The sequence below is a fragment of the Phyllostomus hastatus genome, unplaced genomic scaffold (genome assembly GCF_019186645.2).
Source record: "Phyllostomus hastatus isolate PE091 unplaced genomic scaffold, TTU_PhHast_1.1 phas_contig_80, whole genome shotgun sequence".
In the NCBI taxonomy this organism is placed as follows: domain Eukaryota; kingdom Metazoa; phylum Chordata; class Mammalia; order Chiroptera; family Phyllostomidae; genus Phyllostomus; species Phyllostomus hastatus.
The window spans coordinates 12,576,926-12,602,253 of NW_025333960.1; the positions used below are offsets into that span (position 1 = coordinate 12,576,926).

General features: G+C 42.1%; 1 long non-coding RNA gene across 2 annotated transcripts in view; it reads right to left on the reverse strand.

The window, feature by feature from the left end:
• LOC123826409 overlaps positions 1-25,049 on the reverse strand; it is a 41,834-nt gene extending 16,785 nt beyond the window's left edge. For both annotated transcript variants that reach the window (XR_006787033.1, XR_006787032.1), the window contains exons 1-2: positions 24,917-25,049; positions 20,588-20,731 (exon numbers count right to left, since the gene is read on the reverse strand). This is a non-coding gene — a long non-coding RNA (uncharacterized LOC123826409). The remainder of the gene's footprint in view (positions 1-20,587; positions 20,732-24,916) is intronic.
• Between the last annotated feature and the right edge of the window lie 279 nt (positions 25,050-25,328).

Here is a 25,328-nt window from a genome sequence, read left to right on the forward strand (position 1 = left end):
CTTTCCTTCGTTCTTCCTGTTGGGAGTTGGAGTCTTGTGGACTGGCAGGCACTGGAAGCAATGTGACCAGGTGACAGGCCCCAGGCCCCTCCTTGCACAGGAGTGAGGCAGCAGAGATGAGAGGTATTGTATGGTCCTGCTCAGCCAGGTGAACTGACACACTGAGGGATGGGGCCCAGGCACTGGGCTGGTGGGCAGTGAGCAGTGAGTGGGATGCTGGCACGTGCACAGACTACAAAAAGATGCCTGAAACTGCGCTGTGATTGGGAACCAGCTAAGCCACTTGGATGGTCATGCTGCAGCCACTTGAGTTTTCCAAAGGACAGTATTTTTCATGGGAGGAGTTCCAGGCATAGCCTTGAAGTAATCTGGCTGAGGGTGGCAGGGTTAATTTTCTCTGGATGTTCTAGAGGGGATGGGTTCTGAGGCAGAAACCTGCCATTCTTCCAGAACTGTGTAGCTTATGAGGAAATGACTTCTCTCCTTTTATGCCAAATTTCTGCCTCTGAAATTTATGGACAGCAGGCAGCAGGATCCCATCTCTGTTCAATACCAACCCAACTGGTAGGAGACAGACTTGGGCTAACACAGGCATCTCCTTGTTCCCGGCACACAGTGTAAGAGCAGGGAGAGGAAGCCCACACTACCTTTCCATATAGATGTTCCTTTTCCTTGCCGCCTGGGTACTGAAGGGGTCAAGACAGATGTGTCATAGCTGGGAACCCTTCCCTACCCACTGCTGTTGATGGGTGCTGGGAGGAACAGTGAATAGTGATACATAAATTCCTCAAAATTCCTTATATGAGGCAGATCAATGCGAATCATATTATTTCTATTTTGACAGTTGAAGAAACCATGGTAGGTAAGCTACTTGCTCAAAATGAGAAGGCTTGTCCACAAAGGAGCCAAGATGCACCCCTTCCCTCCAGAGCCAGCCACCATCTCCACCTTTGTGAGGAAGGGAGTGTGACTGGCAAGTGTGACACCTGCAAGGTGTGTTTAGGGAAAGTCTGGGACTCAGTTGCACCTATTCCTCTCTGTTTGTTGTCTGAAAACTGGTCTTAGCCCCAGTTTGAAGAAAAGTGTGAGGAAATGGAACCATCCAACCAGAAGAGAAGGGTCTCAGATCCTTGAAGAGGGTGGAGTAATTTCATTGTCACATTTAGGGAAGCAAAGGGGTCTCACCCAGATCAGAAGAGACCCTGTCCTCTACTGCCAGTAAGGAGAGAGCAGCTAGAAGCAGGGTTAAGTTACAGCCTTAAGAATCTGGGGGGAAGATGGCGGCTTTACTCCAGGCAGAGCTTTTCTCGGCTTCTGTGAAGAGGGGGGAAACTCCCGGATCTGTGGAGAGGCAGAGCAAGTGGGCTGGGTTGCCGAATCACTTTTGAAAGCAGGACATCAGAAATTATTGCACTCACTGGAAAACCAGATGGTAAGGAGTCTGTTACAGGATAAAATGGGCCCAGGGATCAGCACGGGGTCTGGGGGTGCGCAGACCCCAGGCCCGCCCGGTGCTCCAGGCTCTGCCCCAGAGCTCCCGGGAGAGGGAAGCTGCTGCTCCCTCCCTCCCCCGAATACGGGGGTAAGCAACTACAGGGGAGAATGGGTTGCTAGATGGAACAGATTGGCCAGATGGACTGAGAAAAAATCGCCCAGAGAATATGAACACCTGCCCAGAGACCGGGGAGAAGTGAGAGCCTCTAGCCGACAGGACCAGGGGCATCTCTAGCCCGGTGGAAGTGCAGATCAGTGGAGAGTACGAGCTGGCCGCTAGGCTTGTGCCCCATAGGGAGGCCAGAATCTCGCGCTGCGATCCCGGAATATTGCGCTGGGATCCCGGAATCTCCAGCTGCTATCCCGGGAGGGACCTGGTGCTGGGTGCGTTCCTGCAGTGGTGGCTCAGAGATTTCCAGCCAGCCCGACCGGGGGAGCCGGGAAAGGTGCCAACACCCGGTCGGAGTGCGGTTCGGTGGGGAACACGGAGCTGGAAACGGCTGGGCACCATCGTGGGGAAGACTGACTCTCCCGCGCCATTGTGTTCGTGAGTGCCCAGGGTACCTGACAGACTTACTGAGATCTGGCGGGGAAGAGAGAAGAGCATTTCAAAGGCCCCTCAGCCAGCTGAAGCCAGCAAGATCAGAAAAACTGGTCTGGCCAGTTAGAAACCAACAAGAGGTGTTTTTTTGTTTGTTTGTTTGTTTGTTTTTTGTTTGTTTGTTTGTTGTTGTTGTTTTGTTTTGTTTGGTTTTGTTTGGTTTCTCTGGCTGTTGTTGGTTGATTGATTTTTATCTTGTGTTTTATGTGACTTTTTTTTCAATTCTTATTATTTTTATCTTGCAATCCCTTATGTTTCTCTTCCATTCAACCTAATATTATTGTTTCCACTCCAAATTTATCTCTCCTGCACTACATCTTCTGCTTTTCTTTTTTTTTTAATCTTGCAAGTTACTGTATATTTGTATTATCTTTTTCTCACTTTTCTGACATTTTTTATTTTAATAATATTTTTGTATTCTTTTTCTTTCTGTATAATCTTCTTTGCTTGGCTGGTTATACTGTTATTTGATAGGTTCCCCCTGGTATCTCAGTCACAAGGTGTTGATAAGTTACTATCCTTCATCTGTGTTCCATTAATACATCTCTCAAGGTTCTATACTCTTTATTCTTGTTATCCAGACCTCATCGATTCTGCCATAAGACTGTCACTTTACTATTACTGCTAGTAAGACCTAGTCTATACAATTGTAAATGCTTCTCAATACCCCTACCTGATCTCAGCCCACTTTGCAATTTTCTGAACTATACTATTGTGGGAGTTGTCTCTATTCTTTTACTCACTACTCCTATATACTAATCTTTAGTCCAACCCTACCTTAGAAGCTGACCTCCCACAGCCTCACAGCTTTCTAGATCCAACTAACAATCCTCTCGGCCCCAATAAGAGTCTTACCTTCTTTCCGTCCTTTCTAAAACGTGGATAGTGGGGTGGAGGATCACGGTTAACACTATAAGGAGCCAAAGGATAAACCATCTCTTCTCTATGGGCTGCTAAAGTAAATATCATAGTATACTGTCTTGCTGTTTTAAACCATTTTGCCTTATTCCTCCAACTGATCCCAAAAAAGAGTAGGGGGAAGCTGTGAACATCAGGATACACGAAGGAGACTGCACCACTGAAACACACAAATATTCTACCACAGAAGTTCACACCATAATTACAGGGAATCAGAACAGTTCAAATTAACAAACAAGAAGAAAAAAGAAACCCACGAACAATGAGAAAACAAAGAAACAACCCCCAACTGAAGGGAAACGAGGAAGCCTCAGGAAAAATGCTAAATGAAATAGAGGCAACTCAACTATCAGATAGTGAGTTCAAAACAATGATTACCAGGAAGTTCAATGAACTCACAATGAGCTTTCAGAAATTAGAGGGAAACTACATCAATCTCACTGCAAACTATATAAACATGAAAGAGGAAATAGAAACTCTCAACAAAGGTCAAGAGGAAATAAAGAATACAATTTCTGAACTGAAGAACACAGTAGAAGGAATGAAAAGCAGGATCAATGAAGCAGAAGATCGGATTAGCGAGCTGGAGGACAAAGTAGAAAACAGCATCCAGAAAGAGCAAGAAAAGGAAAAGAGGCTCAGAGAGAATAAAGAGGAATTAAGAGAAATGCAAGACAATATGAAATGTAATAATATCCGTATAATAGGGATACCATAAGGAGAAGAAGAAGAGCAATGGATCGAAAACCTAGTTGAACAAGTAATGAAGGAGAACTTCCCTAATTTGACAAGAGAAAAAGTCACACAAATCCAGGAAACACAGAGAGTCCCAATCAAGAGGAACCCAAAGAGACCCACCCCAAGGCACATCATAATTAAAATGACAAAATTTCAAGACAAAGAGAGAATCTTGAAGGCAGCAAGGGAGAAAAGGGAAGTAACATACAAGGGAGCCCCAATAAGGCTAACAGCTAACTTCTCAATGGAAACACTTCAAGCCAGAAGAGAATGGCAAGAAATATTCCAGGTAATGAGAACCAGAGGTCTGCAACCAAGGCTACTATATCCAGCAAGGCTCTCGATCAAGATAGAAGGCCAAATAAGAAGCTTCCCAGACAAAAGAAGTCTAAAATAATACACCTCGACCAAACCAGCTCTGCAAGAGATTCTAAAAGGACTGCTTTAAGGAGGAAAGAAGAAAGAGAGAGAGAGAGAGGAACACACGTATATAAAAGACAATGAATAAGTACCTATCAATAATAACCTTAAACGTAAATGGATTAAATGCTCCAATCAAAAGACATAGAATAGCTGATTGGATAAGAAAAAATGACCCACATATCTGCTGTCTACAAGAGACCCACCTCAGGATAAAAGACCTACACAGGCTGAAAGTGAAGGGCTGGAAACAAATCTTCCAAGCAAATGGACAGGAAAAAAAAAGCCGGGGTAGCAATACTCATATCAGACAAAATAGACTTCCAAAAAAGGTCCATAAAGAGAGACCCAGAAGGTCACTTCATAATACTCAAGGGAAGAATCCATCAAGAAGACATAAATATTGTAAATATATATGCACCCAACATAGGAGCACCCAAATACATAAAAAAAATCTTAGAGGACTTCAAGAAAGATATGGACAGCAACAGAATTACAGTGAGAGATTTTAACACCCCACTATAAAAAATGGACAGATCTTCTAAACAAAATATCAACAAAGATATTGTGGCATTGAACAATACCCTTGATGAAATGGACTTTACTGATATATGCAGAGCCTTCCATCCAAAAGAAGCTAAATACACATTCTTTTCAAATGTACACGGAACATTCTCAAAGATAGACCACATGATAGGACACACAATAAGCCTCAAGAATTTCAAGAAAATTGAAATCATACCAAGCATTTTCTCAGACAACAAGGGACTGAAGCTAGAAACCAACCCCAAGGAAAAAAAACAAAAACACTCAAAATCATGGAGATTAAATAGCATGCTATTAAACAATGAATGGGTCAAGAACGATATTAGGGAAGAAATCAAAAGGTTTCTGGAAACAAATGAAAACGAACTCACAACAACCCAAAACTTATGGGACACAGCCAAGGCAGTCCTGAGAGGGAAGTTCATAACGATACAGGCCCACCTAAAAAGGTTAGAAACATTCCAAATAAACAACCTAACCCAACGTCTACAAGAACTCAAGGAACAACAACAAAGGCAGCCCAGAGCAAGTAGAAAGAAGGAAATAACCAAGATCAGAGCAGAATTAAATGACATAGAGACTCAAAGCACAATTCTAAGGATCAATGAATCCAAGAGCTGGTTCTTTGAAAAGATAAACAAAATCGACAAGCCCTTAAGCAGACTCATCAAAAAAAAGAGAGAAGACCCAAATAAACACAATCAGAAATGAAAGAGGAAAGATTACAACAGATACCACAGAAATACAAAGGATTGTAAGAAATTACTACAAAGAGCTGTATGCCAAGAAATTTGAAAACCTAGATGAAATGGACAACTTTCTAGAAAAAATATAATCTTCCAAAACTCAATGAAAAAAGAAGCAGAAAGTCTGAACAGACCAATAACAACAAAAGAAATTGAAGCAGTAATCAAAAAACTCCCAACACACAAAAGCCCGGGACCAGATGGTTTCACAGGAGAATTCTACAAAGCATTTAAGGAAGAGCTAACCCCTATCCTTCACAGACTATTCTAAAAAATCCAAAAAGATGGGAGTCTCCCAAACTCTTTTTATGAGGCCAATATCATCCTAATTCCAAAACCAAATAAAGACACAACAAAGAAAGAAAACTTCAGGCCAATATCACTGATAAACATTGACGCTAAAATCCTCAACAAAATACTGGCAAACCGCATCCAACAGTACATTGAAAAGATTATACACCATGACCAAGTGGGATTCATTCCAGGGATGCAAGGATGGTTCAATATTCGCAAGTCAGTAAATGTAATACATCACATAAACAAAAGCAAAGACAAAAACCACATGATCATATCAATTGATGCAGAAAAAAGCATTTGATAAGGTACAGCACCCATTCATGATAAAAACACTCGGCAAAGTGGGAATAGAGGGAGCATTCCTCAACATAATAAAGGCCATATATGAGAGACCTTCAGCCAACATCATACTCAATGGGCAAAAATTAAAACCTTTTCCATTAAGATCAGGAACAAGACAAGGCTGTCCACTTTCACCACTTCTATTCAATATAGTACTGGAAGTTTTAGCCACATCAATCAGACAAGAAAAAGAAATAAAAGGCATTCAAATCGGAAAGGAGGGAACAAAACTGTCACTATTTGCAGATGACATGATAGTATACATAGAAAATCCTATAGACTCTACCAAAAAACTGCTTGACCTAATAAGTGAATTTGGCAAAATAGCGGGATACAAAGTCAATATCCAGAAATCAAACCAACAATGAAACAGCAGAAACAGAGATCAAGGAAAAAATCCCATTTGAAATAGCAAAAAGAAAAATAAAATATCTAGGAATAAACCTAACCAAAGAGGTAAAAGACCTGTAGTCAGAAAACTATATAACACTCAGGAAAGAAATCAAGGAAGACACAAACAAATGGAAACATATACCGTGTTCATGGATTGGAAGAATTAATATCATCAAAATGTCCATACTACCCAAAGCAATTTATACATTCAATGCAATTCCTATTAAAGTACTGATGGCATATTTCACAGACATAGAACAAACACTTCAAAAATTTATATGGAATTATAAATGACCCCGAATAGCTGCTGCAATTTTGAGAAAGAAGAACAAAGTAGGAGGGATCACAATACCCGACACTAAACTATACTACAAGGCTACTGTAATCAAAACAGCCTGGTACTGGCATAAAAACAGGCACATAGACCAATGGAACAGAACAGAGAGCCCAGAAATAAGCCCAAGTCTCTATGGTCAATTAATATTTGACAAAGGAGGCAGCAACATAAAATGGAATAAAAACAGCCTCTTCAACAAATGGTGTCGGGAGAACTGGACAGCCACGTGCAAAAAAATGAAACTTGAGCACCAACTTACACCACATACAAAAATAAACTCAAGGTGGATAAAAGACTTAAATATAAAACATGACACCATTAAAGTCCTAGAAGAGAACATAGGTAGGAAAATCTCAGATATTTCACGAAGAAACTTTTTTACTGATGTGTCCCCTAGAGCAAGGGACATAAAGGAAAGAATAAACAAATGGGACCTCATCAAAATTGAAAGTTTCTGCACAGCTAAAGAATAGTATCAAATAGAATCAAAATTAAATATTATCAAAATTAAAAGAGAACCAACTGTATGGGAAAACATATTTGCCAATGACACCTCAGACAAGGGTTTAATCTCCAAAATATATAGAGAACTTACACGACTGCACTCTAAGAAGACAAGGAATCCAATTAAAAAAGTGGGCAAAGGACTTGAACAGACACTTCACCAAGGAGGACATACAGAAAATCCAAAGACACATGAAACGATGTTCAATATCGCTAGCTATCAGAGAGATGCAAATTAAAACCACAATGAGATACCACGTCACACCAGACAGAATGGCCATCATAAACAAAGCAACAAACAACAAGTGTTGGAGAGGTTGTGGAGAAAAGGGGACCCTAGTGCACTGCTGGTGCGACTGCAGACTGGTACAACCACTATGGAAAGCAGTATGGAGCTTCCTTAGAAAACTAAAAATGGATCTGCCTTTTGACCCAGCAATTCCACTGCTGGGACTCTATCCTAAGAACACTAAAACACCAATCCAAAAGAACCTATGCATCCCAATGTTCATAGCAGCACAATTTACAATAGCTAGATGCTGGAAGCAACCAAGATGCCCATCAGTAAATGAATGGATCAAAAAACTATGGTACATTTACACAATGGAATTCTATGCAGCAGAAAGAAAGAAGGAGCTCCTACCCTTTGCAACAGCGTGGATGGAGCTGGAAAACATTATGCTTAGCGAAACAAGCCAGGCAGTGAAAGACAAATACCATATGATCTCACCTTTAACAGGAACCTAAATAACAAAACAAAGAAACAAGCAAAATATAACCAAAGACACTAAAATAGAGGACAGGCTGATGGTGACTGGAGGGGAGAGAAGAGGGAATTTAAGGGGACAGTGGGAAGGGTTCACAGGAACAAACTTAAACGACACATGGTCATAGACTAAGGGGAGGGTGGTAATGGGAGGGAAGTGGGGAGGGTGGGTGGGGGGGGACTGGATTGGGAGTAAAAAGGAGAAAACTGTATTTGAACAATGATTAAAAAATAATAATAAAAAAAAGACTAAAAAAAAAAGAATCTGATGGGGAGTTCCAGCCAGGATGGAGGCGTAAGTAGAAACCCTTCACTTCCTTGTACAAAAGGAGGATAACAACCAATCTAAAATCAATAAACAACCAGAACACCAGAAAATCAAACTGCATGGAACTCTGACAACTAAAGAATTAAAGAAAAAGTCAACCAGAACAACCAGACCAGTAAGAACCTATGGCACAGGCAGTGTCACCTGAGAGAACCTGCAGCAAGGCAGCAGACCACGTGTGCAGGGCTGGCTGAAGGAGAAACTGAAACTCAGAGCTCACTGTGGACTACAGGTGGTTGCTGCAGTGGGAAGAACTCCCAGTCGCACATGAGAGTTCCTTGGAGAGTGCACTAGGGATGAGCAGGTGAGCTGCATTGTTCCCTCTCTGGCCCCTCCCCTACAGGCAGCTCCGCCCCACAGCAAGAAGTGTTGCCCTGCCCTGGTGAATACCTAAGCCCTGCCTCCTTACAACTTATCAGGTGCACCAAACAAAGAAATATGGCCCAAATGACCAAACATAGCAAAACCTTAGAAAGAGAACTAAGTGATGAGGAGATAGCCAATCTATCTGATATAGAATTTAAAGCCCTGGTAGTCAAAATGCTCACAGAACTGATTGAGCTTGGCTGAAAAATGAAAGAACAAATGAAAGATACCCAAAATGAAATAAAACAAAATATTCAGGGAACCAACAGTGACAAAAATGAAACCAGGACTCAAAGCAATGATTTGGAACAAAAGGAAGAGATAAATATCCAATTGAAACAGAATGAAGAAACAAGAATTCAAAAAAGTGAAGAGAGGCTGAAGAACCTCTGGGACAACCTGAAACATTCCAATATCTGAATTATAGAGGTGCCAGAGGGAGAAGAACAACAGCAAGAAATTTGAAACTTATTTGAATAAATAATTAAGAAAAACTTCCCCAATCTGGCGAAGGAAATAGATTTCCAGGAAGTTCAGGAAGCTCAGAGAGTCCCAAAGAAGTTGAACCCAAAGAGGAATATATAAGGCACATCATCATTAAGTTACCCAAGATTAAAGATGAGAATCCTAAAAGCAGCAAGAGGAAGGGAGACAGTTACCTAAAAAGGAGTGCCCATAAGGATTGCCCATAGCTGATTTATCAAAAGAAACGTTGCAGATAAGAAGGGACTGGGAAGAAGTATTCAAAGTCATGAAAGGCAAGGACCTACATCCAAGATTACTCTATCCAGCAAAGCTTTCATTTAGAATGGAAGGTCAGATAAAGTACTTCCCAGATAAGGTCAAGTTAAAGGAGTTCATCTTCACTAAGTCCTTATTTTATGAAATGTTAAAGGGACTTACCTAAGAAAAAGAAGATAAAAAATATGAACAGTAAAATGACAACAAACCCACAACTATCAACAAATGAACCTAAAAGAAAAGAAAAACAATGAAAATGAAAGCTAAACAAACAACTAGAAGAACGACAGAATCAGAGAAATGGACATCACATGGAGGATTTCAGCGGGGAGGGGGAAGGGAGGAAGAGCGGAGGACAGGTGCAAGGAAGAAGAAGCATAATTGTTAAGCATAAAATAGATGGGAAGAGATCAAAAATGGTATAGGAAACAGAGAACTCAAAAAAAAAACTTATGCCCTGGTTGGTGTAGCTCAGTGGATTGAGCGCGGACTGTGAACCAAAGCATCACAGGTTCAATTCCCAGTCAGGGTACATGCCTGGGTTGCAGGCCACAGTCCCCCGCAACCGCACATTGATGTTTCTCTCTCTCTCTTTCTCCCTCCCTTCCCTCTTTAAAAATAAAGAAATAAAATCTTTTTAAAAAGAGATGCATCGTAGTCTTAAAAAAATCCCCTTAAAAAAATCATATATGTACAACCCATGGGCATGAACTAAGGAGGGGAATGCTGGATGGTTGTGGGGTGCAGGGCAGAGGGGGGATAAAAGGGGAAATATTGGGAAAACTGTAATAGCATAATCAAGGAAATATACCTTAAAAAGTATATGTGTAATAAAAATAAATAAATAAAGCTTATTGTTGATAAATAAAAAAAATAATCTGATGAGTAAGAAGGTGTATTGTAACCAAGTTGTGGATCCCTGGAAGAAGCTGACAGAAAGAGGAGCACCCTCTCCCCTGGGCCCCCTGACAGGAAGGGACATTCCTGAAAACCAGTGTGTCACTGTTCATTGCAAGGCTGGAAAACTTTAAATCAAAAATGAGATTTCTAGAAATGAGTTTTTCTACATTCTTCACACACAGGTGTACTATTAATATGGAAATGAGAGAGTTTAATAGTGTTTGACTATTTGCTGGGAAGAAAGCAAACATGCTGATATGCTAAGTATCATCAGATTTGTTAAATGGGGTCAGGATTATAGGCCTGAGGTGGGACTGATGGATTTCTCGCTGCTATTATCCCTATTGAATGGTTGGAATAAAATCAATGCTGAGAGAGGCCAGGCCATGGAGGGGCTACCAGCATCCCCGCACTGGGCACAGCTCTCCTGAGAAGCTATTGACTTTGCCAGTGACTTGGAAGCCCAGCCCCTGAGCCCAGCCTCACCCACCACACGGGGATCTCCCTGCAGAGCTGGTGTAGGTTGGAGAGGATCAAAGGGCAGAACAAACAAGGGTTCCTCAGCCGTATGTAATTGATTCCTGTTTACAAGGTCTTTCTAAGCATATTGTCTCAATTAATTCTTTTAAGACTTCAATGAGGAAGACACATTCTTCTCTGCCTGGTTTATAGATGGGTAAAAGAGGCTCGGAGATTTGGCCAGTGTTACTCAGCTCACAAGGCACAGACAAAACTCAAGACCCCCTCCCCACTAAGCCACAGTGCCTCCACCCAGGAGGTGGGTCCATGGAGGGCCAGGCTCCAGCTCCATCAGCTTCCCCATCCCACCCACATGGGCTCCCAGCCACAGAGGGAGTAGGAACCTCAGGGTGATTTCAGAACCAACACCCCCTTCTTAACTTACTGATCTCTTCAAGAAAGTTGTATTGTGTGGTCATTTTGTAGCCACTTCAAAGAGCACAGAGAATTCACAAAAGTGGCTGTTCTCAGGGAGTTCATGGTGAAGGGCTGTGCTCAGGCTTTCATGCATGTGCCAACCAACTGGGGACCCTGACAGAAGGCCCGCTCTGATTCGGTAGGTCCCAGGAGGGGCCTGATAGTCTGCATTTCTAACAGGCGATGTCAGTGCTCATGGTCCCTGGGCCACACTTTGAGTAACAGGGCCTTACTGCCTGATGGTGGAAGAAACTCAACAGGGTAGCAATAGAATGTGCTTAGTGCTTTGACAGGGAGTGTAGTGTGTAGGATCAGCTAAGGGCTCAAAGTGGGGCAAGTATTTCTGAGTTGGGAAGTCAAAGAAGGCTTCCTGGAGGAAAGGAAGGCTAAACTGACATCTAAAGCTGAGGTAGAGATTAACCATACCAAGGGCTGCAAGTGGAAAAGGTGGTCCACTTTATGCATATGTGAAGTCTTGTGAGCAAGCAAGCAAGCATGACATCCAGGGTTCTAAGAGTCTGCTCTAACTGAAGGAAGATACTGAGGTGAAGAGGGATTCGACAGAACCTGGGGGGCATGATGAAGGAGTTGGGTTTACCCCTTGGCACCATGTGAGCTATTGAAGGGTTTTCAGCAGCAAACTCACTTGCTAGTGTTTGCATTTTTAAAGTCTCCTCTAGGCTGCCATGGAGAGACTGGATTGGAGAGGAGGCCCCTCTTCAAAAGAGAGTGAGCAGGCTTCATTCCAGTAACCCAAGCGAGGGGTCGGGGTGGTGTGAACTAGGGCTGGGCTGTGGGCTAGAAAGAAAACACAGCTCAGAGCTACGTTATGTGAGTGGTTCTCTCACCTCAATGGCTGATTAGAAGATGTGTGTCTGGTGGAGTGGGTAGTTAGAATGTGCTATGCCTTCTACCCTTGACCTTGTTCTGTAGTTCCTGAAACCAAGCTTTTGCTTTTTTTCTCCCTTCTTTGTGACTAAGCTTCTGATTATCCAATAATGATATTTGCCATATTCTCTAAAATTGTGGAAGGTTCTTTTGGGAACTGAAGCCTAGCCTCAGTTACCTATCTGTCCAGCCCCACACCTGCTTGTTGGTTTACACCACTACCTGGAAGTTGCTGCCAGACACTCTTAAGACTCTCCACCTGTCCATCTCAACTTCCTTCCATTCTGAACTTCGAGGCCTCAGCCCTTCCTGATTCAGCACATCCTGCCATTGACTGGTTGGATTAGGAAATGTACCCAGTCAGAGCCCTGCTAAACTAGGATTCAAGGCATTAGATTCCCAAGTAAGGAGGTATATTTTAAGCTATGTCAACCTCTTAATTAGACATTAGGTTTATTTACTGTCAATTATGAAGAAGAGAACCCTTGTCCCACTGAGGATAAATGCAGTCTGCACTCTCCTTTGAGGCCCGCTTGTTTCTGCTGATGACTTTATTAAAAGGTAAGAAAATTGGCCTGCTTATTAGCATCACAGCAGGAATCAAATCCTTGCTGTAAATGAACCTCCTGAGATTGCTTGCAAAATTGTAGATTGAGAAGAATCAACTCTAAGGCCAGGAATTTAGCTTTCCAAGTTATGGAATGTAGGGGCAGAGACTGAATAATGGTATAAAAACATGATCAGAATCTTCAAGAGTGTAAAAAAGCCGATCGAGGTAACAACCATCATTACAAAACTGCATTTCCTGAACATGTGTTAGAATTTGGAGACATGGACCATGATTCTCAGGTTATAGATGCGAGATTTCAGAATCCTGTTAAAGGCTGCTGCAGATTGCAATCTGCCTGCTGGCCCAAGGCAATGACTTTATGACTGAGCTTTAGAAACACTTTTTGCCAGTGCCACAATCTCAGCAGAGAAGTCTTCTTACTTGCTACTCAAAAAGGATCTTTGACTCTCGAGTGCCGATGAAAGATCATCTGTTTTTCTCTCTCACTCAAACTCTGTCTGGCCTTTCCCTTTCTACCCCAGCATTTGTGTAATGAACTGCTCAATACATTACATACTTTATAAAATAGGCTTTCTCATTTTCAAACCATAAGATAAAAGTCTTTTGATTTAAAAAAAAAAACACAACCCTGGCTGGTGTGGCTCAGTGGATTGAGCACTGGCCTGTGAACCAAAGGGTCACCGGTTCAATTCCCAGTCAGGGCACATGCCTGGGTTGCAGGCCAGGTCCCAGCAGAGGCCACGTGAGAGACAACCACACATTGATGTTTCTTTCCATCTCTTTCTCCCTCCTATCCCCTCTCTCTAAAAATAAATAAATAATTTTTTAAAAATTTTAAAAAACTCTCTCTCTGGTTTCTTATTTGTTTTTTTCTTGTTTGTGATTTGTTTGTATTTCTTTTTGGAACCATGACACTGCAATAGAATAAAGTAATGAGTCTTTCCAACTCCATTTTCCTCCAGTCTGAGATTTCAGTCAGCAACTTCTGCTTAGTCCTGGACATAGCTATGCTAATCATTAAAGAAATCTAACCTATAGCCTAGCAAGTACTGCTTGAAACTACCTCTTCAAGGAAATAAGAAAGGTATGTACAACAATAATTATTGTTTATCAGAAGATTTGTAGGAATTTTGTAACTGAGACCATGGAATCCATAGTTTGAAGTCTCACCATCCCCCGTGGACTCTTGCTGGCATCCAGTTGTTTGCAGTCATCAGCCTCCTCCTGGCCTCAAACCCCCTCCCCTGACGTAAAAGAAGCCTGAATTCTGTTGCTTCTCAAGGTGGTTTTTTAAGATGTTAGCCTGCCACCTTCTAGGATTGCTAGATTTCCAAATACAGTTCCTTTCCTAGCCCAACTCCTTGTCAATTGATTTATTGGCTGTCATGCAACAAGCAGAACAAGCTTTCACTCAATTACAACACTTTGACCAATAAGCTGGAGGAGCCTATGTTGACTGAAGAGGGAAATAGCAGGCAGGTAGCCACACAAGAAGGCTTTTCTCAGCATACTCTCTGCATCTAGGAAGGCAGGTTTTCTTTTTCTGAAAGTCCATAGAAACTAAAGCTATGGGAAAGAAGCCTCAGAGCAGGCAGATCGTTGTGATTTCGATTCACACTGTCCCTAATACAGCATAAAGGATCTGTAACTGCTAGGAATGGGGAAGTTTCTTTCTTTTTAGGCACAGGAATATGCTGGTCAAACAGGTATATAACAAGCACAGAGTCAGACATGTTGAATGCTGACCAAGATCAGAGTTTGTGAAATAATATTCTCTTGGGATTCAGATAAGGGAGCACAGCCACGTCTCCGAGTAGGGTAGACCTCCCTCTAGGAGATCAGAGCTTCCTGGCATGGTCTGGTCCCTGGGTATGCGGCCTAGGGCCTGCATTAAGTTGCAATTCAAAACTCATCTTCAAAGTAACTTTTTTTTTCTCCCTGATAAATTCCCATACTGTCCAAGTTAATCTAAGCTCTGGCTTGTCTTCTCTGTTCCTGCCCTTAGCGCATTCCAGATCAAATGCACGTTGTTCATTCATGTGCAAAATGATTCTTATCAGGAGTTACCTTGAGAACTTTTTACCTGATAACAATGATTAGCCTGAAAAATAATATTAATCAGCACAGGCCTGTTCTAGGAGTAAAAACATGTTTAATCACTAATATTAATAATTATTTAAAGTGCAATTTGCACATGCCTATGAAATTCAAAATCATTATGATTTACTGACAAGTAGAAATGCCAGTATAAAACTAAGGTAACCTTTGTTCAGATGAAAAAATAAAGTTGAAAGTAGAATGATCCTAGTTAATGAATCTGCTGAAAATCGTTTTGTGTCAATGGGTCCTTAGCCAAAGGTGGGTTTTTAATTAGAATATAAATTTCAGGTGTATCAATAATATATGTGGAAATGTAAAGGATTCAACCCAACAAATATGTGTTGCTTGTTCTATGTTCAGTACTGATGGCATCAAGGTGAATAAATCAAAGCTCCTGCTCCTGACATGCTTACCATCTGGAGAAGATGACATGAAAATATTTGTGAAGCAAGAGATAACAGGAGAGAGAGAGGCTGAAACTATAAGACAGATGAAGTAAACTTTTGGAGGGGGCAATAGAGAACAAAGTTTGGGAAGAGGGATTGAACTTGAACTGAACAGGGAACATCACTTTATCTGAAAATGAAAGGAAAGAATAAGAATAAAGTGTGGGTTTCAGTATACAGTAAATAGAAAGTTGTTCATACTTTATTATCTTCATTTTCTTGTTAAAGTGAGAGGCAAGCAGTTTGTTGAGGGTGAGTGTGTTGAAAGGGGGAGGGATGGCCAGGGTGTATGAGGAAAGTAAAAAAAGATGAAAATAGCAATTGATGAACATAATAGTTTCTTTGCATTCAATGCCTGGCCAAGACAGGAGACCCAAGGATTTATAGTGACACCAACCAACAAGTCAAAGAACCTTCTCCAGTACAACTAGTAGCCTGGGTGTATTAGCAGACAGTTTATGGAATGGGTTCATTGTTGGGAAGATTAAGAGAAGAAGAGTGGTACCAAGGCATTGAGCATGCTCCTATATCGTGCAGGACTCCATGTTGCACTAGGAAGAAAGAAGCTTCAGGGGGACAAACAGGAGGGCATGGGTACCACAAGGTCTTACTGGGTGACCTGGTTCAGGAGTTCTTATAACAAGGCCTGAAGGGATCCCTGAACCTCAGACTTAAAATAGATAATAAAGGTCTCTTAACTCCCAGTACAGCATGAACAAAACGGAGTTTCCAATCACTCATTACTTAAGCAAGACGTAAGGGAAGATAAAAATAATATGCAAATATAGTGTTTGACGTACCCGTGTGGTTCTGATTTGAACAATCTGTGCCACTGGTGATTAGAGAGGGTCTCAGTGGTGGTTCTATTGAAATCCTCTTTCTATTAAGTCACTCACAGAGAGTTTTTTCCTGCATTCCCCTCTGGTCTACGTCAATTAAAGTCAGACGATATTTATTACATGCCCATTATCTGGCCGACTCTGCTAAGTGCTGGGATACAACCCTGGATGCTATGCAGCTGCCCTCAGCGGGAGCTTACAGCCTGTCAGGGACACAGACAATTACATTACGGAGTGACGAGCCACCATCTGGAATTGTGAGAGCACATAGGGCCCAGGGGTGCCAGTCAGGCTAGCTGCTTCTCTGTATCACAGTCATCAGTGGACTTTCCCGAAATTGTTCAAAGTCTGTATTTTGATACTATTTCTAGTGATCTCTTGTTTTCCACCTTTGCTATTTCCCAAAACCGTGTCAGAATCCAGAGCTGCTGAAAATGTTTAGCAGTGTAATTCTCTCCCAGTGCAAAATATTCCACTAATGTTTTCCACAAATGTCTCCCTCAAAATGCTTTCTGGAAAAACTTTCTTTAACCAAAGAGATTATGTAGATTTTGCTGATCAAGTAAGAGAAGAAGAACATCTTTTCTAGTAATGGCTGCCCTGAAGCTACTTCCCCTCCTGGGCGACAACGTCTCATCTCTGGTCATTGACTATCCACCCAGATCCCACAGCTGAGGTTAAGAGCCACCCCTTCATTGTAAGAGAAAATGCTATCTTGCCAGATTTTTGCCATTTTCACTAGATTCTCTGTGTGGTGTGTGGGGTTCAGAAGCATTTGAAAACTAAAGCCTTTAAAAATTTTATGGTTTTTTCCTCCTTGACATTAATCTCCTCAGTCCACTCCTTAAATAAAAACACTGTCCTCAGTCTAGTCTTTGCTCCTCTGCCCTTGCCCTTCTCATGCTTTGGGAATCTTCTCCACAGAGGTTCATAGGATGTTGGATTTGGTGTGGACCTTGAGAACATCTACTATAGTGGTTCTCAACTTCTTTTTGCTATTCCTAATGAAACCTTTCCTTCAAAGCAAGTCTTGCAGAGAGTCCAATATATGAACCTGCCAAAGGGTGGACTTCCGTTTTTTGTAGTGGCATGGGGACCCCAGACCCAGCCTGCTGTCTCTTTGCGCACCCATGCAGCAGTCCCAAGGCACCCAGTGGTGTCCTGTACCAGCACTTCTCAGAAGTCCTGTAGTTCTTACAGGTTATCTAGAGTTCTGCCTTCTGCACCCCACCCACGACCTACTGAGTCAGAGTCTCAGGATGGGCCTGGGAATCTTCATTTTACTAAATGCCTCAGCTGAGCCTCCTATTTATAACATTTGAGAAGCACTACCTGTTACTGCAGAAATGTAGTTTGAAACTGCTATTCTGAGGTAACCCCTTTATTTCACAGAGGAGGCCTTGAGTCCCTGAGGAATGGAGCCAGACTCTCAAACAGAGCATGACTTCATTTTCACCTTCAGGTAGAAGGTGCTGAGTCCATGCTGGACTCTGAGAAGCCAGATCCAGCTGCCTGCAGGGAGCTACCATCACATTCCCAACTCCCATGTCAAACTGAATTCACACTCTGTTCCTGCCACATCCTCCATCCTGGGATCAGTAGTGGCCTCCTGGAGGTCCCAAGTGTGGCTTTCAGGCTAAGGTTATGCTTCTTACCCATGGTACTAGGTCACTCCCTGCTTCTCCTTGGCTCTCCTGAGCAATGCCCATCTCTTGGCATTGTCACCAGTGTTAATTACAGACCTTCTCCAAGAACACATCTCTTCACAAAGACCCATGACTCTCACTGCTGTGCTGATACCTCCATTCCCTGTCTCTCATAACAGACACAGTGATATACACATTGGTGCTCTCCAGTCTTGGTTAAACATTAGGACAACTTGGGAACCTTTTGAAAACACCCACCAGGTCCTATCCAGAGATTCTGCTTTCATTGGCCTAGCATAAGCACTGGCTACTGGTGGTTTTTTATAAGCTTTACTTCCCTTCATACCTCATCCTGTGAATATGAAGCAAAGGTTGAGAAGCACTGGTCTAATCTGAATAAAGTTAGTTAAGGGTACGTCTGTCTCCCTAGCAAGACTGTAAGAGTTGCCAGTATTACACAGAGTCCTGTTCAACTTTGGATTGCATTCTTTCCCTCCTTTTTGTAATTATTAAATGTTTCTTGACCTCCTACAGTACGCTAGATATGAAAGACACTATGTTGGTCTCACTTCTCTGCCTTGCAATCCCACCTTCCTGGGCGTGTCCAAGGTTGTCTAGATTGTCCTGGAGAAAATCAGAGTGGAGGCACAAACACTTCCCTCTGCACATAGGGTTAGACAAAACGTAAAGAAGAACAGAGAGTTTACTAGCAATTTTCTTCAGTCAAATAATAAAATATTAGAGTATTTCAACACTGCAATTTTAAGACCCCCAGAAAAGGTTAGGTTGTGATGCTATCATTCAAAAATATGGGAAAGATGGCAGGTAATCACTAAAAGAATACTTGAAAATAAGAAAAGAGTTAGCTTAATTTGGGTAGCAAATGAAAACAGACGTAGGCTGGGAAGTAGAAGACTACTCCTGGCTCAGCCACTAAATATCTAGCTGTGTAGCTTTGAAATAGTCTGAGCCACATTTTACTCATTGATTAAATCTTTAAAAATATAAAGCACAATAAAAATGTTAGCTGTTTTAAAGTCATTTTCTGAGTGTAAATGGAAACTTTTCTTTTAAGAAAACCAGATGCAAAAACTGATATTTGACTCCGTGACACCAAATTTTCTCTCCTGTCATTAGTTCCGTGGTTTTCCCTTCAGGTGTGAGTGTGAGCAAACCTGTTTTCTGTGCTGGATGTCATGAATCCCCGAGTACAGGTTAGACAGTTTTGCAGCAGGCTCATCTTTTCTTAAACCAAGCTAAATGAAGAGGGGCTTCCAGATGGCCAAGAAAAAGGCTTTTCTGTTTTAAGTGGTTTCAAGCATGCCGATGTCCTTTGACCTCTATAGCAAATGCCATTTTTATCACTATCATTTTTATATTGTTTGGTTAGGTGCCCAAGATAGTGGTTAATTGTTCAAGGGCTATGCCAGGAGTGGCTTGGATGCTATTTCAAGCTTTATTCTATTTATTTTCCTTCTTTTCTTTTTTCTTTTTTTTCACCATGACTAAACTGCAGAGTAATATAGTCCTTCCTTATGTAAGCAAAGAGACTTTGCACATCTGCACAATTTCATGGCAGATCTAACCTGAAACCCACTTTTTAAAAAAGTACTGATGTTATATTTTATCCCTAAATCATTGTTCATTGTTAATCTGCCCTAAACTAACATGCAAAGCCATCACCTCATTCACAACCCCCTGTAAATCTGGCTTTATGAAAGCAAACAGTGAGGTCAGTTTCAAAGGCAAGACAATCTCTGTAAATTACTCCAAGCAGCACATCTAAGACAGAAGATCTCTGGAGACTGGTGTTTTTTCCACAGGATGACCCCTGTCACTTACTGCTTTCTGACTTGACTCAAGAAAAGGGGGTGGGGTGGGGGATGGAATATTATCATCAGTATTTTCCAGTCAGAAAGTTAAAACCAGGCAGTGACAAATCAGTTCTCAAGATATACCTCTCCACTCCTGAAAATGAAAAAAAGGAAAAATAATCCTGAGAATTCCCCTTTGCTAGCCTTAAAAGTTACAACCCACTGACAAATCTCTGAGTGTCAGGACTTTTTTAAAGCTCTACTGTACTATTTTTCAAACTGGCGACCACTGAATGACAAGTCCACTCACTGGGTATGGTGAGGCCTTCAGACAAAGAGGGGGGTGGTGTGGGGAGCTTAGCGAGTCCTGAATAGTTGTATTAGCATAGGGATCAAATCCATGTGAAACTTAATACTTTAATGACCGGGCTTCTTCTGGGCTCTTGTTTTTAATTCTCTGGCCCCAAGAGTATAATTTTCTTCTCTCAATCGAATCTTCTTGAGAGGAGGAGAAAGCAAGGGGATAACTGTGACTCAGGAAGTGCTGGGGAAGAGCTTCAGAAGGGAGAGAACTACCCCCACGTCTGCAGCAGGCAATGGGGGGTGCCTAGCATGGGACTTCTTCCCTATCCATCCTTACCCATATACCCTGAGTTGTTACTTACCTACTTTAAGTCTCATTTTCTCCTCATTTCGTGACCCTAGGTGCTAAGTATGAAGTGAGAGCATCACATAAAATACATTGAGTAGAATGTTTGGTACTTACTAATTATGAGGAATTTTAATTATTTTATCTTCTAGTGTTTCACAATTTGCGTAGTGAATACTGGGCTCACTATATTTGGGGTGAATAAATGACATGTGAATGACATTCCGAATTGATCACTACTAGAACTTGACATGAACTTACCATCATCAGAAGTTTCTGGTAGATGGAGGCCATCTGAGTGTGTTGGTGGCTTCTTTCCTTCAGCCCCCAGCATGCTGACAAGCACATGCCTTGTTCACCCAGGCTGGGCTTATGAGGACTACACCTGCCCCAATCCTACAAGACCTGGGACCCAGGAAAAAGAACGAAATTGGTCCAATAAAATCTATCAGCATCCAAGGGACCCTCTAATGGACATGACCATTATTTCTCTTCTGAAAATGATGCCAAAATTTATACTGTCACATGACCTCCATGAGCTCAAGGCTGTTTTCCAGTTGAGTCAGGGCTGATCTTGTGTGTCTGCATAGCCAGAGAGAGGCTGGCAGAAAATGGTGTGTTCTTTTGACCTGTTCTTCTGTTAACCTTCTGGAGAGAGATCAGTTTGGAGAAACTGACGTAGCTCAATAACTTTCATGGATAATTCACACTAAGTAGGAAATATTATTCCACATCTGGTTAGGAAGTGTAGTGCTTCATACAGTCATGCTGCTATTCATGTGGCATTCCCAATATGAAATGCAGAAAGCGTACTAGGACCTATTACTCTGGGATACTGGTCTGTCCAGAAAATACCCACCCATGTACTACGAAATAGACATTTATTGGGGAAGCTACAAGAAATATTGCACACAGGCCAATGATGCCTCAGCCCCCTTCACAGTAGGCACCTTGGGACCTCACACAGTTCTCCCAATTGCCATCAGCTGCCCAGTCATATTTTCCTGAATTTCATTGACAATCTGAAATCTCTCCCCTTTCAAAGGCAATTTTAGTTTTAGGAAAAGCTGGAAGATGCAGGGTGCCAAACCTGGTCTGTAGGGGGGCTGAGTTAACTGGGTGATTTGATGTTTTGCCAAAAAACACTACACCAGACATGATACATGAGTGGGTGTGTTGTTGCAATGAAGCTGTAAATCCCAATTGCCTATAGCTATGGCCTTTTGAATTCTCTGAATAGTTTCTACAGAGGAATAAACTTAATGCAAAATTTGATGCAGATTCATTGCTCTACTTGCTCAGTCATTTTGAATGCAATGGCCACACAGTACACATGCTTACTCAAGGGTGTCTACTGCCCCCACTGACTAGTACAGTGAAAGTTCACACATGTGCATTCCAGTCCACTCTCCTTGGCTGCCAGGTTACATTGATGTCATGCAAACCATTCTCGTTATATTAACAATGGATGAATTTTTTCAGACTGACCACATATCTCCTTTTCATGGATTCATTGTTTCATGAAAACTTTTATGTGTCAGGCACTGAAAATATGAAGACAAATAAAACACAGAGTCCACTAGGAAGGGCCTAGAGTCAAGAGGGTGACATACCTAAATGGACAAGTATAATCAAATACATTATGCACATGGTGTGTGTGTGTGTGTGTGTGTGTGTGTGTGTGTGTGTGTGTGTGTGTGTAGGTGGGGTATGGTAGGGTGGATTCTGCTTAAATAAATATGAATGCGCTTTTATGGAGTCAGTAAGTCTTGAACTGACTCTTGAAAGGTGAATGTTTACCTGGAAGTTTTTAGGGTAAGAGAAAACAGTGGGATTAGTCCAGGCACAGAAATGTAAGTGAAGACATAGAGAAAAGGAGCAACTTTCTTCTATGGGCATTGACAACTGCTTTGGCTAAAAGTTGACTGAAGAGTATGTGCATGGAGAGGGAACGCTGGCTCTGGCTCATTCCAAGCCCCTCTATTTATCTCCACTTGTCCTCCTTTACCAGCCAGGATTCTTGGTTATCTTCCCCTGAAACCAACTCTGGTTATGCTAAACACAAAGGCAATTCAAGGAGTTTCTGTAAACCATGGTAAATTGAATACATGTGTTCCCCTGTGCTTCTCTACTGAAATTCCACTAAAAGCACACTGAGGTAATAAGGAATTTTTTAATGGCATAAATGTACAAGGACAATGGAAATGGGAAAAGAGAAAAGATCAAAATATTTTTAGAAGCTGAAAAGAAAATGGCTTATTATACCTGACTTGAAAGACTTAAGGAGATAGAATTCCTTCTATAGAGGGGGAAGAAAGCCATTACACCATTTGGTTTGCACCACAGAAGAACTGGTGGCACAAGGTAAGTAAGGTAATAGTGAGGCTGATTAAAGAAAGATTGGCTTGAAATGTGTTAAGTAGTAGACCTCCAAATTCCTCCTCTGTTCTGAAGAGTCAATCAGCTGGTCCTCATTGCCATCCAACAAAAGACTGGGTATTTGTTCTTGGAGATGGCAGGAATCTCGGGACTGGAGGACAACAGACACAGGTAAGGGTGAGAAAGTATGTGGAAAATAAGGAACTGAATATTGGCTCTTATATTGCATGCTGGTAACTTCTTCCCATAATTAGCTCCCAGAATGCTGGTGTCCAGGTTTCTACCCTCCAGGTAGAAGATGGAAAGTTGCTGTTGGTTTGATCAGCATACAAGAAAAGACTTATAGATGCTAACATGGTAATACATGACACAGGTGGCACTCCTTACAGAAAAACCCTCCACCATCCAGCCCAACCATAAGGGGCTTCCAACTCAGCTTTTCAGTGACTTGCTCTTATGTATAGGAGGACAACCTCTTATGTCATATACCAGACCTTAGTGGAAAGCTCCAACATGAAACTTGGGGACTATTATGGGTTGAACCATTTGCCCTTAAAATTTATATGTTGAAGTCTTTCTAAGTTCACTTCTGTCAGCTCCCTTTCGTTCAGTGTCCTGGGCCTGTATGGAGGGTTTGTTCCCAGCTGGAGGCAGCCTTCCTACAAATTGGAATGTCTCTGTGCAGCTTCTTGTCTGCCGGCTTGCCTGGTCTGGGGAACTTGCCTGACCTGGGTGTGAAGACACTAAGTATGTGCCTTAGCTCAGAGGAAAGGCATATAGGAATGGAGATACCATTTGCCCAGAGTATGGGAGGGAGAGTAATAGTAAAATTGAGAACAGTAATTAAGTGTCTTTGTTCTTTATAGAACATTCAAGGACATAAAAATCCTTTTATTTTCCTGCAACCTCACTCATTCCCAGAATTCATCAGTGGTAAAGGGTGGCAGTATTATTATTGTCTCCATGTAATTGGTGGGGAATTGAGGATGGATCACAGGAAACTGGAAATCCTAGTGTACTGGACTCGAAGTAAATAGAAATTTGCCTCAGTGTAGGAGCCAGCCTGGCATCAGTCTTGGCAGCTTTTGCTTCTGCCCACGACCACAGTGCATGCAGGGACTGCACAGGTTTTTGTCCCTAAGCAACCATGAGAGAAATGTGCCTGCTTCCCTTCCTAGAAAATGGAACTCCAGGGTCTGTGCACATCAGCGGTGATTCAGGGGTCAATTTTATTCTCTAACTTTTACTTTCACCAGAAGAACAGTTTGCTTTTGATATTCTTTCCTGACATGTATTTAGCAATCCATTCAAACATATGTCTTGAGTATCTACTGCATGCCAGGCCCTGTGCCAGGCACTGGAATACAAAAAGGAATAAGACATGGATGATCTTTGCTTCCAGGAGCTTCCAGTCAATTGGAGGTGACAGGGCCAGGAACAGAGCATGATAATACAATGATAATACAAAAACATTCTTACGGGAGAACAGGCAGGAACCCATCCTGGCTTGAAAGGTCAGAGAAGGCCCCCTGCATGACGTGCACCTGGTCAGTTTGAAAGGTCAGAGGGTGCTCTACAGGACAGGAAGGGACCTTCCAAAACCATTATGCTATAGGTAAGAAATGCTAACATGGGGCCCTAAGTCACTCTAACTTCACCCAGGACATCTCTCTGAAAGGAGGAGGATCTTGGAAGGATGAAGTAAATGGAGTCTTTATTTTTTTCTTTCCCCTGCTTATAGGGGTCAGGGAGTGTCCAACACATGTTACTCACTACAACATACCATGAGCAATCTCTAGTAACCCCGAGTCTGGAACTCATGCCTTTGGACACCCACCCAGTCCACTTGGGCACAGACCAGGAAATGGCAGTGTGAAAAAGTCTCAGCATCAAGGGCAGCTGACAATTTCTGATTTCAGAACTTTGCAGAAAGGGAAGAGTTAAAGGAGGTTATTACATTGTTATAGGAAGGAAGGAAGGAAGGAAGGAAGGAAGGAAGGAAGGAAGGAAGGAAGGAAGGAAGGAAGGAAAGAAGGAAAGAAAGAAAGAAAGAAAGAAAGAAAGAAAGAAAGAAAGAAAGAAAGAAAGAAAGGAAGGAAGGAAGGAAGGAAGGAAGGAAGAAAGAAAGGAAGAGAGGGAGGGAAAGAAAGAAAGATGTCTTTGGTTTAAACAGAATTCAGGGTTCTAGGAGAAAATATCAGTCTTACTTACTTTCCCAATTTGAACCAGGAGTAGAACCCTCCTCTAATTACAGCAGGACAGCTGGCAGGTTGGTGGGATGGCTTCTTGGAATTGCTGGTGGACAGGAGCTAAGTGGTGTTAAGTTGCTGGTGTGTTGAGTGTGCTTCCCTAACCAGCTCACACTCTGCTCACTCTTACTCTTGAGCTGTTGTTAATTGGGGTGTGGAGTTCAATTAAAATTCCCATTTTAATTGCCTTGTTTCATTAGATTATTTGTGGAAGACAGTTATTTCACTCAGGCTTCCAGGTGAGAGATAAGGAGGAAAGTGTATCCCGGGGAAGCAGGGAGGTGTTGAGAAGAGAGGCAGCCCATTGGGTAGCTTAGGGTAGTTTCCTGTTGATCAGAGGTAACTAAGCATTGAAACAAATGTCCTATACCACA